This window comes from Papio anubis, chromosome 2 (genome assembly GCF_008728515.1).
Source record: "Papio anubis isolate 15944 chromosome 2, Panubis1.0, whole genome shotgun sequence".
Classification (NCBI taxonomy): Eukaryota; Metazoa; Chordata; class Mammalia; order Primates; family Cercopithecidae; genus Papio; species Papio anubis.
The window spans coordinates 118,423,268-118,437,997 of NC_044977.1; the positions used below are offsets into that span (position 1 = coordinate 118,423,268).

At 40.5% G+C, this 14,730-nt stretch overlaps 1 long non-coding RNA gene across 1 annotated transcript in view; it reads right to left on the bottom strand.

Annotated features, from left to right (window-relative positions):
• LOC103882186 overlaps nt 1–6,718 on the bottom strand; it is a 33,668-nt gene extending 26,950 nt beyond the window's left edge. Inside the window, exon 1 of the long non-coding RNA XR_643933.4 lies at nt 6,333–6,718. This is a non-coding gene — a long non-coding RNA (uncharacterized LOC103882186). The remainder of the gene's footprint in view (nt 1–6,332) is intronic.
• Nucleotides 6,719–14,730: the final 8,012 nt, after the last annotated feature.

Sequence of the window (14,730 nt, forward strand, 5' to 3'; positions counted from 1 at the left end):
AACACTAATGACACGAAATACTGGCAAGATAGTGGAGCAATATTGGTGGGAAGTCAAAATCATACAGACATTTTGAAAGACAGTACAATAGAGTGAATACTCACGTCTCCCTAAAATTCATATGTTGAAATCCTAACCCCTATGATGATGGTAAGGAGTGGAATCTTTGGGAGTGAATACATCGTGAGAGCAGGGCCCTCATGAATGAAATTAGCAGCCTTGTTTAAAAAAAAAAAAAAAAAAAAAGGACCCAAGAGCTGGCAAGTTCTTTCTGCCATATTAGGACACAGCTAGAAGACACCATCTATGAACCAGAAAGCAGGTTCTCACCCAATACCAAATCTGCCACTGCTTTGATCTTAGACTTCTCAGCCTCCAGAACTGTGAGAAATAAATTTCTGTTACTTGTTAGCTACCCAGTTTATAGTATTTTGTTATAGCAGCTCAAACAGACTAAGAGAGACAATTTGGCAGTTTCTTATAAGTCTAAACATGTTCTTACTATGTGAGTCAGCAATCATATCCTTGGAATTTGCCCAAAGGACTTGAAAACTCATGTCCACACAAAAAGCTGCATATGGATGTTTACAGCAGCCTTATTTGTAACTGTGAAAACTTGGAAGCAACCAAGATTTTCTTCAGTAGACAAGAGGATAAGAAAAGTGTGGTACATCCAGACAATTGAATATTATCCATCACTAAACTCAAATGAGTTATCAAGCCATGTAAAGACATGGAGGAAATTTAAATGCATATTACCAAGTGAAAGAAGCCAATCTGAAAATGCTACATACTGCATGATTCCAACTATAGGCCATTCTGGAAAAGGCAAAACTAGGGAAACAGTAAAAAGATGAGTAGTTTCCAGGAGTTAGTGGGGAGACAGAGATAAACAGGCAAAGCACAGGGGGTATTTAGTGCATTGAAACTATTTTGTACGATACTACAATGGTGGATACATGTCATTAGGCATTTATCAAAATCCATATGATGAACAACACCAAAAGTGAAGCCTAACGTAAACTATGGACTTTGGGTGATAATGATTCATTATAACCCAGAATGTGCCACTCTGGTGTGGCATGTTGATAGTGGGAGAGGCTAAGCAGTTGTAGGGGCAGGGAATATATGGGCACTCTATTTCCTGCTCAATTTTTCTGTGACCCCAAAACTGAACCTAAAAAATAAGGTCTACTAAACAACAACAACAAGAGGTGACAGTTTAGTTGACTGTTTTGCTATCACCTATCAAGGATCTTCCCTTCTCAGCCAGGATAGGAAAGTTTCCACCCTACTGTGATACATCTTGTCTTGTACAAATCCAATTTAGGGTTTGTTCCATGTAAAACTTCATTTCCATAGACTAATTTCTACAGTAGATTTCTTGAGTCATTCAGAAACCTAACTCAAACTGGCTCAACTGAATGTGAGAATGTATCAGTTTATGTAACTAAAAAGTCTAGGGACTAAGAATAAGGCTGTATTCAGGCATAATTAAATCCAGATACTTAAAAGATGCAGTCATAAATCAATCTCCTTTCTCTCTCGGTCTCACAGTCTTCCACTCCATCTCCCACCCCCATGTTGACTTCATTCTCTTGAGACCTCTCTCCATGTAGTGACATATGGGTATCAGAATCTCTAGACTCACATTCTGCCACTTAAGTCATACTTAGAAACAATAATCCTCTTTCTCAGAAAAATTCAAGCTGCTACCTCGATTGATAAACTACAGCTACTTGTTCATGGCTAACACAACTTTAGTCCATTGTTTCCAAAGGTATATTCACATGTCACTGGTGCTGCCTTAGATGATCTGGTAGTAAGCACACATTTATTATAATACATGCCAGGGGCTAGAGGGGAGGGAGGGATAAATAGGCAGAACATGGAGGATATTTAGGAAAGTGAAATTATTCTGAATGATATTACATTGGTGAATGCATGTCATTTTACATTTGTCACATGTATAATTCTGCGTAAATTTTTGTGTATAATAAAAAATAAGTAGTGCCTCAAAATTTTTTTTCTTTTGCTTGGGATGAGGCTGAAATAGGAAGGAAAGTAGTATTCATTTTATAGGATTAGGGTGAGTTTCAGGTATGGTGATCAGGCATGTTCATGATCATTTTGTACCTTTACTAATCTGAATTATCCAACAAGACTTAACCTGTTCCACATAGTTGAAGTGTTGTACAGGCAGAAAAAATCTAGTCACTGTTGTATACTGAGGGGAAAATCTTAGGTTAAGTCCCTCAAAGACTCTGGAAAAATTCATTTCATATGGAAATTCATAAGGTAATTTTTAAAAGGAAGTCAATATATCACAAATGGTATAAGCCCTTGAATGTAACTTTGAAAATCTTTACCCTACTTAGGAAAAAAAGAGTCTCATTTTAGTATAAAGTAAAATGAACTGCATAACTGTCCTCTCTATGGTTAAATTCCTTGTCCACCAACATTATATAACTGACTTTTGTTTCTTCTGATTTGTTTTCAGGCAGTTAATTTTCAAGAGGAAGAGCTTCCTTCCTAGATTTGATTCAAATTCTATTCCAGGAACAAACAGAAGCTTTAAGTTTCTTTTCATAGTTTCTTTTAAGGCGCCACTTTTGTTTTTCTGTGGTTTCATCATGAGAAATACCTCAAAGAGGAAGAAGATTGTTATAAGGTATTGCATTTCTATACTTGAGAGAGTTTTTAAGTTCTTCAGATAAATATGGTATGTGGTTGTAAGGTAATTGTCACTTACTTGCAATAATACAAATTTCTGAATTTCATTTATTTGTTTGCTACACAGTTTATAGTATTTTGTTATAGCAGGCCAAACAGACTAAGAGAGACAATAAGAAGATTCTGGGAACATGATAGAGTAAGAAGAATCAGGAATCTCTGTCCTGACCTACCCAACTAATGCATTGGCAGACTATGACTTAACTGTCTTGGAACTCTGGAGCAATTCAAGGCTTGCAATTTCTAGAGGAAGGTTTAGGTTGTGTATTAGTTTGTTCTTATGCTGCCATGAAGAAATATCTGAGACTGGATGATTTATGAAGGAAAGAGGTTTAATTGACACACAATTCCACATGAGTGGGGAGGCCTCAGGAAACTTATAATCATGGTAGAGGACGAAGGGGAAGCAAGGACCTTCTTCACATGGAAGCAAGAGAGAGAAGGGTGAAGGAAGAACTTCCAAACACTTATAAAACCATCAGATCTTGCGAGAACTCACTATCGTGAGAACAGCATGGGAGAAACTGCCCCCATGATCCAATCACTTCCCTCGCTTGACATGTGATGATTACAGGTGCTTCCCTCAAGGTGTGGGGATTACAGTTTGAGATGAGATTTGGTGGGGACACACAGTCAAACTGTATCATTCCACCTCTGGCCCCTCCCAAATCTCATGTCTTTTCACATTTCAAAACCAATCATGCCTTCCCAACAGTCCCTCAAAGTCTTAATTCATTTCAGCATTAACTCAAAAGTCCACAGTCCAAAGTCTCATCTGAGACAAGGCAAGTTCCTTCCACCTATGAGCCTGTAAAATTGAAAGCAAGTTAGTTACTTCCTAAATACAATGGGAGGACAGGCCTTGGGTAAATGCTTCCATTCCAAATGGGAGAAATTGACTAAAACAAAGGAATGACAGGCACCATGCACGTCTGAAATCCAGCAGGGCAGTCCTTAAATCTTGAAGCTCCAAAATGATCTTTTTTGATTCCATGTCTCATACCCAGGGCACACTGATGCAAAGGGTGGGCTCCCATGGCCTTGAGTGGCTCCTTCATGGGTTGGCATTGAGTGCCTATGGCTTTTCTGGTTGCATGATGCAAGATGTAGGTGAATCTACCATTTTTGGGTCTGGAGGATAGTGGCCCTCTTCTCAAAGTTCCCCTAGGCAGTGCCCTAGTGGAGATTCTGTGTGGGGGCTCCTACTCCACATTTCGCTTCCACACTGCCCTAGCAGAGGTTTTCTATGAGGGCTCTGCCCCTGTAGCAGACCTCTGCCTGACCACCCAGGCATTTCTATACTTCCTTTGAAATCTAGGCAGAGGTTCCCAAACCTCAGTTCTTGACTTCTGTGCACCCACAGGCCTAACACTACAGGGAGGTCACAAAGGTTTGGGGCTTGTACCCTCTGAAGCCACAGCCTGAGCTGTACATTGGTTTCTTTTAGCTATGGCTGGAGCTAAAGTGACTGGGATGCATGGTACCAAGTCCCAAAGCAGCACACAGCAGTGGGGGCCTGGGTCTGGCCCAATAAATCATTTTTAATCTCCTAGGCCACTAGGCCTGTGATTGGAGGAGCTGCTGCCAAGGTCTCTGACATGCTCTGGAGATATTTTCCCCATTGTCTTCATGATTAACATTAGGCTCCTCATTACTTATGCTAATTTTTGCAGCCAGTTTGAATTTCTCCCCCAGAAAATGGGGTTTTCTTTTCTACTGCATGCTGAGGCTGTAATTTTTCCAAACTTTTATGCTCTGCTTCCCTTTTAAACAATAGTACCAATTTCAGGTCATCTCTCTCAAGTTCAAAGTTCCACAGAACTCTAGGGCAGGAGCAAAATGCCACCTGTCTCTTTGCTAAAGCATAGCAAGAGTGACTTTTCTCCATTTCTCAGTAAGTTATTAATCTTCATCTGAGACCACCTCTGCCTGGACTTCATTGTCTAGCAGGGGAACCTGTCCCCAGTATTTCAACATAGGTTCTTTCTGTTTTCCCTAAGTGTTGGCTGACTGAGAAATAAAGACAGACAGTACAAAGAGAGGAATTTTACAGCTGGGCCACCAGGGGTGACATCACATATTGGTAGGACTGTGATGCCCACCTGAGCCTCAAAAGCAGCAAGTTTTTATTAAGGATTTCAAAAGGGGAGGGGATGTACGAACAGGGATTAGGTACAAAGATCACATGCTTCAAAGGGCAAAAAGCAGAACTACTAATAAGGGTCTAACAAAGATCACAAGGCAAAGGGCAAAAACAGAACTACTAACAAGAGTCTATGTTCAGCAGTGCACATATTGTCTTGATAAACATTTTTTTTTTTTTTTTTTGAGACAGAGTGTCACTCTGTCACCCAGGCTGGAATGCAGTGGCATGATCTCAGCTCACTGCAAGTTCCGCCTTCCAGGTTCATGCCATTCTCCTGCCTCAGCCTCCCAAGTAGCTGGGACTACAGGCGCCCACCACCACAACCGGCTATTTTTTTGTATTTTTAGTAGAGATGGGGTTTCACCACATTGACTAGGATGGTCTCGATCTCTTGACCTCATGATCCACCCGCCTCAGCCTCCCAAAGTACTTGGATTACAGATGTGAGTCACCATGCCCAGCAGATAAACATCTTAAACAACAGAAAACAGGGTTCAAGAGCAGAGAACTGGTCTGACCACAAATTTACCAGGGTGGAGTTTTTTTCCCACCCTAGTAAGCCTGAGGGTACTGCAGGAGACCAAGGTGTATCTCAATGCTTATCTCAACCACATAAGACAGACATTCCCAGAGCAACCATTTATAGACCTCCCCCCAGGAATGCATTCCTTTCCCAGGGTATTAATATTAATATTCCTTGCAAGGAGAAGAATTTAGTGATATCTTCCCTACTTGCATGTCCACTTATAGGCTCTCTGCAAGAATTAAAATATGGCTCTTTTGGCCCGACCCTGCAGGCCGTCAGACCTTATGGTTGTCTTCCCTTGTTCCCTAAAATCGCTGTTATTCTGTTCTTTTTCAAGGTGCACTGATTTCATATTGTTCAAATGCACATGTTTTACAATCAATTTGTACAGTTAACACAATTATCACAGTGGTCCTGAGGTGACATACATCCTCAGCTTATGAAGATAACAGGATTAAGAGATTACAGTAGGACAGGCATAAGAAATTATAAAAGTATCATTTGGGAACTGATAAATGTCCATATTGAAATGAAATCTTCACAATTTATGTTCCTGTGCCACAGCTCCAGCCAGTCCCTCTGTTTGGGGTCTCTGACTTTCCGCAACAATTGTCCATCCATATCATTATCAGCATTTTGGTCAAAACCGTTCAACAAGTCTCTAGGAAGTTCCAAACTTTCCCACATCTTCCTGTCTTCTTCTGAGCCCTCCAAATTGTTCCAACCTCTGCCCATTACCCAGTTCCAAAGTTACCTCCACATTTTTCATATTTTTGTAGCAGTACCCCACTACCTTGGTACCAATTAACTGTATTAGTCTGTTTTCACATTGCTATGAAGAAATATCCGAGACTAGGTAATGTATAAAGGGAAGGGGTTTAATTGAATCACTGTTCCACATGGCTGGGGAGGCCTCAGGAAACTTACAATTATGGCGGGCGAGGAAATGGCGACTTTCTTCACAAGGCAGCAGGAGAGAGAGCACACAGGAAAAACTGCCACAGATGTTATGAGAACTCACTTACTATCATGAGAACAGCATGGGGAAAACCACTCCCATGATCCAATCACCTCCCTCCCTTGACACATGGGAATTACAGCTTCCTCCCTTGACGCAAATAGGGATTATAATTCAGGATGCAGTTTGGCTGGGGACACAGAGCCAAACAATATCACATTGTAAATTGCAGTTAGTTTCAGTCATTGTCAGCTCTAGCCATCCCTTATCCCTCAGCTGCTTGGCAGGCAGCTGTGCAGATGATCCTGGAGTAGCTTACACAGAGCTTTGCTCAGTGTGGACAAAGGAATGCTGTATTCTAATTATTGGAGATCTGTGCTCAAAATTGCTGCTTCTAAACATAGAAGTGCAGAAAAATGAAACCACTGTTGCATGTTCTTCTATTGTTGCCCCCTGTAACCTAACCCTACTTCCCCCACCATCTAGTGACTTCTGGGAAATTTAAAAGGCAAGTGTTTTTTCCTTCCCCTTTTTTTTTTTTTTTTTCATTTTTCTCTTTCCTTTTTTGGAGGGGCCAAACATTAAAGACTAGGACATATGGAACAAGCTCATACACAATGGAAATTAAGTCACCACATAAACCCAGGGAAAGGGGTACAGACTCAGAAAACACTTAAGAAGACCTTATGTTTGCACCTCAGGCTAATCTTCAGCATACAGATAGCCTACAACCACCCCCCAAAAACCAACCCCAAAACAAGACTCAGGAAGTCCTGGGAAGGGAGAGAATCTGATTTTTAAAGTTACCACATTACTAGACCCAAATGTTCAGTTTTGAACAAAAAAAATCACGAGGTATATGTATTGGTCCATTTTCATGCTGTTGAAAAAGACACACCCGAGAATTGAGCAATTTACAAAAGAAAGAGGTTTCTTGGACTTACAGTTCCAAATGACTGGGGAGGCCTCACAATCATGGCAGAAGGCAACGTGGAGCAAGTCACATCTTACGTGGATGGCAGTAGGCAAAAAAATAACTTGTGCAGGGAAACTGCCATTTTTAAAACCAACAGATCTTGTGAGACCCATTCACTAGCACAAGAACAACACAGGAACGACCCACCCCCATGATTCAGTCATCTCCCACCACGTCCCTCTCACAACATGTGGGAGTTATGGGAGCTACAAGAAGAACTTTGGGTGCAGACACAGAGCCAAACCATATCAGCATACAAAGAAACAGTAAAGCATGGACCATTCAAAGGAAAAAAAGAAATCAACAGAAACTTCCTTGAAAAGACCTGATGGCTGGGGAATCTACCAGATATAAAAACAACTGTCTTAAAGATGCTCAGAGAACTAGAGGAAGACGTAGAAAAGGTCAGGAAAACAAAATATAAACAGGATGCATCCCATGACGCTCATCCAAATGAAACCATTTGGTAGGGCACACCCTCAGAATCACGATGGGTGCCTTGTGTACAGGAGGCCAAACTTTATATAAGTATTGTACATTTAGCAGTGGGAACTACAATCTCTGGCCATAGTCAAGGTGCTAGAGGAATCAACAATTAAGTGCATGGCGACTCCCTGTGACAGTGTTATTTCTGAATCTCCCAGGGTCACCTGTCATTCTTGCCCACAACTGGGAATGACAGTGACCTAAGCCCCAGTGTCCAAGAGACTCATAAAAGTTTGTGTAGTACCCTTTTCCCCTACCTCTGAAACTAGGAGTTCAGTTCCCACTGGTGGCCCCAAATCTTCGTCCCATCTTTAGTCTGTCTTCTCCAAAGATGTTAGCTCAAGATATAATGGTGGAAGTGGTTCCTTTTCAAGTAGTTTCTCTCTGGCACCCACCAATGTCTCTGCTGTTTTGTACCCTTCAAGTGTTGGTGGGAACATGCAGGGCAGAGAACCAGTCAGCAAAATCAACCCAGTCAAACAAGCATTCCTCTTGCTGTTCAATTGCTTGAACCAAGCATTTAACATTAAGATCTCAGGATTCAGGCAGGGCTCAGTGGCTCACGCCTGTAATCCCAGCACTTTGGATCTGCTGCACAGATCAACCCCATCACTAGTATTAAGCCCAGCATCCATTAGCTATTCTCCCTGATGCTCTCCCTTCCCCACTCCCTGAGAGGCCCCAGTGTGTGTTGTTCCCTACCATGTGTCCATGTGTTCACATTGTTCAGCTCCCACTTCAGACCGAGGTGTGTGAATCACAAGGTCAGGAGAGTGAGACCATCCTGGCTAACATGAACAGTCTCTACTAAAAATACAAAAAATTAGCGTGGTGGTGGGTGCCACAGTCCCAGCTACTCAGGAGGCTGAGAACTGGCAGGAGAATGCGTGAACAGGAGGCCCGGAACACTTGCAGTGAGGAAGCCAAGATCACGCCACTGCACTCCAGCCTAGGCGGCAGAGCGGGGAGGAACTCCATGTCAAAAAAAAAAAAAATCTCAGGATTCATTAGAGAAATGCAAAGCAAAACCACAATGAAATACCATCTCACGCCTGTCAGAATGGCGATTATTAAAAAGTCAAGAAACAACAGATTTGGCAAGGTTGCAGAGAAAAAGGAACGCTTTTACACTGTTGATGGGAGTGTAAATTCGTTCAACAATTTTGAAACTGTGGTGAGTTAGAGGCAAAAATACCATTTGACCCATTATACCAATCCCATTATTGGGTATATACCCAAAGGAATATAAATAATTCTATTAATAGTATAAAGATATATGCACATGTATGTTTATTGCAGCACTATTCACAACAGCAAAGACATAGAATCAACCCAAATGCCCATCAGTGATAGACTGGATAAAGAAAATATGGTGCATATACATCATGGAATACTATGCAGCCATAAAAAGGAATGAGATCATGTCCTTTGCAGGGACATGAATGGAGCTGGAAACCATTGTTCTCAGCAAACTAATGCGGAACAGAAAACCAAATACCACCTGTTCTCACTTATAAGTGGGTGCTGAACAATGTGAACACATGGACACATGGCAGGGAACAACACACACTGGGGCCTGTCAGGGGGTGGGGAAGGGAGGGCCTCAGGGAGAATAGCTAATGGATGCTGGGCTTAATAACTAGGTGATGGGTTGATCTGTGCAGCAAACCACCATGACGCATGTTTACCCGTGTAACAAACCTGCACATCCTGCACATGTACTCCTGAACTTAAAATAAAAGTTGAAGAAGAAAAAAAAAAGAGTATCATGATAACCTTACAAAAAAATTTCAAGATCCATAAATGCTTGAGGGGATGGGTACCGCATCTTACATGATGAGATTATTATGCATTGCATGCCTATATGAAAACATCCCACATACCCCATAAATATGTACACCTACTATGTGTCCACAACAATTAAAATAAAAAATATAAAAAACAAAGAAAAAGAGAAAAAAATAAAATAAAAATTTAAAATAAAAACAAAAGATTTCAGGTTCCTCCCTCAGCTCATACTGATCCCTCAGGTGTTCAGTAGGGATTCCATCGGTCTCTTCCTTAGCCACTATGCTTAAGCAGCCATAGCCACATGACTCTTCCCTTGGGTCCAGGGCAGCCTGAGGCATTCCTTTTCTGTGGCTCCTTTTATCTTTTGGTGGGCTCCTGATGGTGGTTTGGAGCCCCATTTGCTGTGTGATGAGGGAGTGGCCACCACTCACTACTATGGCTGTGTTTTTGGCAGGGCCCCACATGGGCACATTACGGTGCAGTTTTTCAACGATGTCGCCCATAGTCATTCATAGAGAGACTAAGAGGGTTAATGGAGCCCACCTGTTGGACACCCTCATTTTATTAAGTTGTGTATTTGCTGTCAAGCAGTGGTATATCGTCTAAATCCCCCTCTGGATTGATAGAGCCATAGGGAGGCTCCTGGGGCTCTCACCCAGTCAATGGCTGCTTGAAAGTCTTTCTAGAATTGTTTCAATTTAGGAAGATCATCAGGTTTCAAGCAGATTGGTTTGTCACCAGTTTTGTCATCTGTGCAATCCTGAGGAGTTGATCTGTTCAATGTGGGCAAAGATCCATTGTAACAATGAATCCCATCCTCCCCCATCTGGTCCAGGCTTCTCCACTCATTACAGTAGAAGATAGTCTGGGTTGCTCCCTCATCAATCAAGTGGAGAGTCCAGGAAGGTATGAATTTGCTGGGCTGTTGGTCATATTGCTGTTTCTTTTTATCCAGTTCAATCTCAGAGAAACTTCTTATTTTAACTAGGGCAGCATTGGAAATGCTGTCATTAATGCACTGCTAGGTAAAGACTGGGGGTAACTGGTCAGGGGGTGTTTTAGGCCAAGGTGGCCCCAGGCTGGCGGCACAAAGGCAGTGAGTCAGTAACCAGGAGATTGTCTGGTTTTGGGCTTTCCCACCTCCTTAATTTTTGCCCACATCCATCTAGTTAATTCATCAAGGTTCTCAGGGCTATTCTCACTATCCCATTTACCTCTGTTGGCAGATCGAAGTGTATCTAGGCCTTACTGAGAGCTTCATCATCTCCAATATCTCCAGGAGCCAGCACCACCCTGGATGGGGTCTCACTTCCACTATGCCATGACAAGGTGTCTTCTCAGAGACCCTACTTACTGTACCAAATCTGTTTCACCCTCCACTGGATGGTCAGGCTGTGTGCAGGGTAAACAACAACATGAATGTGGCCAAGGTTAAAAGTCAGATAAATGCTATCCAGGGAAGAACCAGTGCATGACTAGAGGTCTCTAAGAACGGACAACATGCACATCAGCTCAACTGGTACACTGTTTACTTACAGCAAGAGGAGAAGAGGGAGTGCATGAATCCAGCCCCTTGTGGTGTGTCAGTCTCCATGGCTAATGGATTCACCCTGCAGCCAATGCAGGCACTGTGGCTAACAATTTGTGAACTATTTTAGAGTTGGAATACCAAAGCCACAGATGACCTCAAACTATAGTTTTCTTTGGATTGACCTTGAAATATCTAAGGAAAATAATGGAAAATGCTCTTCTTGCCTAGATGAATTTATTTTGTGTGTGTGTGTGTGTGTGTGTTACCTGTGTGTGTAGTTGAGTGAGATAGAGATGAGGCTTACTACCAAATACTCAAGACCTCTTTAAGAACTTTAAGAAAAAAATCGTAAGAAGCCTCCTCAATTACCTGTAAAACCTCTCCGGAAAATGACCTCAAGATTTTACCCTTTGATGTCTCTCCCTACCTCACCCCTTTGACAGGAGTGTAAATTCCCTAGTCAATTAGGCTTCCCTCGTCTTCTGCCCATGAAATCCGCTAGAAGCTCCTTATTCTGAATCCTCATGTGCCTCCCCATTCACTATCCCAGCAGAGGCCAGGATCCCATCAATCAGGTTGCCTCATAATAAGATTGAGTCCTCGAGGCACTATCTCTAACACCCCAAAAACCTTAGGGGGGGCCCACTCAATATCAACATCTGGGGTTCAGTATCCAAGATATTTGATCTCCATAGCTGGAAATTGGAAATAGGTCAACATGAAGTAGCTCTGTCCTCAGAGTAAGGATAGATTGCAAAAGGCAGAAGATAAAGCAATTGCTTGTATTTATTTATGTATTTATTTTATTATTGTTTTTAAGAGACAGAGTCTTGCTGTATCACCAAAGCTGAAGTGCAGTGTCCTGATCATAACTCACTGCAGCCTGAAATTCCTGGGCTCAAGAGATCCTCTTTCCTAACTTAGCCTCCTAAAGTGTTAGATTATAGGCATGAGCCACCATACTGGCCAACTGCTTATATTTGAATGAAAGCATCTGAATCTAGCAGGAAACACTGACACTGAAATTTAAATAAGTATAACTGGTAACAGGCTGTCTTTATATGTGAGGTAATCTTTGTTTTATAGATTTAAAAATATTTTCCACAGGAGCTTAAATATAATATTAATATATTTTAAGATTATTGAATAGAAGGCATAATTATTTTGCTAGCTCATGCCTGTAAATCTTACATATGCCATTCATTTAGTTACTGATGAGGGATCAACTGGTGCTTACATGAAACACAAAGAATTGTGGAGATTCAGTAGCTGACTTTTTTTCCCTCCTATCTCCCATGGGACTTTAGCCCTCCTCTGAAGAAACACTAGAAGTTTCTAAAACCTGAGAACAGTCATTTGTAAGAATATTACCAACCTCAAATTAAAAAGAAAGAGAGGGCTGGGCACGGCGGGTCACGCCTGTAATCTCAGCACTTTGGGAGGCCGAAGCAGTGGATCACAAGGTCAGGAGATCGAGACCATCCTGGCTAACACAGTGAAACTCCATCTCTACTAAAAATATAAAAAATTAGCTCGGTGGGGTGGCATGCGCCTGTAGTCCCAGTTACTCAGGAGGCTGAGGCAGGAGAATTGTGTGAACCCAGGAGGCAGAGCTTGCAGTGAGCAGAGATCGCGCCACTGCACTCCAGCCTGGGCGACAGAGTGAGACTCTGTCTCAAAAAAAAAAAAAAAAGAAAGAAATAGAAACAATCATATATTAGATACTCATTTCTATAGAACACGGAAATGAAGACTTGTAAGTGACTTCAGACCAAAATAAGTTGACTATATATCTATAGTAGAATGCATTCTAAGAACAAAAAGGAAAAAAAAAAAAAAAGAAAACCTTGAACTTCATCCTATCATCTCATTGTTTGTACTAATGGTTTTATTTTTTCAGAACTATTTTATTTTTATTGTTATGTAAAACAAATAAGCAATAATGTTTCTTTTGTTAAAAATCAAGATTTTTCAGTATAAGAGAAATGGAAGTACAATTATAGAAAATAAGTAAAAACACAATCATATAACTGAATTAGAAATATTCATATAAACTCATGACACTAAGAGAAAAAATATATATTCTAGAACTATCTACTAAATAGTTTACTAATGATAGAATTGCAGATGGGACACACTGTGTAGGCTTTTTACTCATAATGAGGTTTATAATGCTATCATTCCACAAAAACAAACCAGGGCTTCTTAGAAAAATAGCCAATTCCATGTCTGGGTCTAGGACAGTTCAAGACACATAAGGCAGGTAAGCTTTCAAAGATAACTTTGCAGAAGCCATAATAAAAAGTCTCCCAGGAAAGAAAAGCCCAGGACCTGATGGTTTCACTGCTGAATTCTACCAAACATTTTAAGAAGACCTAATACCAATCCTACTCAAACTATTCTGAAAAATAGAGGAGTAAGGAACACTTCTAAACCCATTCTATGAGACCAGTATTACCTTCATTCCAAAACCAGAAAAAAAACACATCAAGAAAAGGAAATTACAAGCCAATATCTCTGATGAACATTGATGCAAAAATCCTCAACAAAATAATAGCAAATTGAATTCAACAATACAGTAGAAAGATTATTCATCATCACCAGGTGCAGTTGATCCCAGGGATGCAAGGATGGTTCAATATACACAAATCAATCAATGTAATACATCATATCAACAGAATGAAGGATGAAAACCATATGATCATTTCAATTGATGCTGAAAAAACATTTGATGAAATTCAACATCCCTTCATTATAAAAACCCTCAAAAAATTGTGTATAGAAGGAACATACCTCAACATAATAAAAGCCATATATGATAGACCCTCAGCTAGTATCATTCTGAATAGGGAAAAGGCTTTCGCCTTTCCTCTAAGGTCTGGAACACAACAAAGTTGCCTGCTTTCACCACTGTTATTCAACACAGTACTGGAAGTCCTAGTTAGAGCAATCAGACAGGAGAAAGAAATAAAGGGCATCCAAATTGGAAAGGAAGAACTCAAATTATTCTGTTTGCAGATGATATGATCTTATATTTTGAAAAGCCTAAAGATAACACACACACACACAAAAACTATTAGAACTGATAAATTCAGTAAATTTGCAGGATACAAAAGCAACATATGAAAATCAGTAGCATTTATATATGCCAACAGTGAACAATTTGGAAAAGAAATTTAAAAGGTAATCTCATTGACAATACTCACAAATAAAATTAAATATCTAGAAATTAACTTAACCAAAGAAGTGAAAGATCTCTATAATAAAAACTATAAAATACTAATGAAGAAATAGAAGAAGATACCAAAAAATGAAAAAATGTTCCATGTTCATGGATTGGAAGAATCAACATTGTTAAAATGTCCATACTACCCAGAGCAATGTGCAGATTTAATGCAATCCCTATCAAAATACCAATGACATTCTTCACATAAATAGAAAAAAAAACTATTCTAAAATTTGTACTAAACCATAAGAGACCCAGAATAACCAAAGCTATCTGTATTAGTTCATTCTTGCACTGCTATAAAGAAAGACCCAAGACTGGGTAATTTATAAAGTAAAGAAGTTAAATTGGTTCATG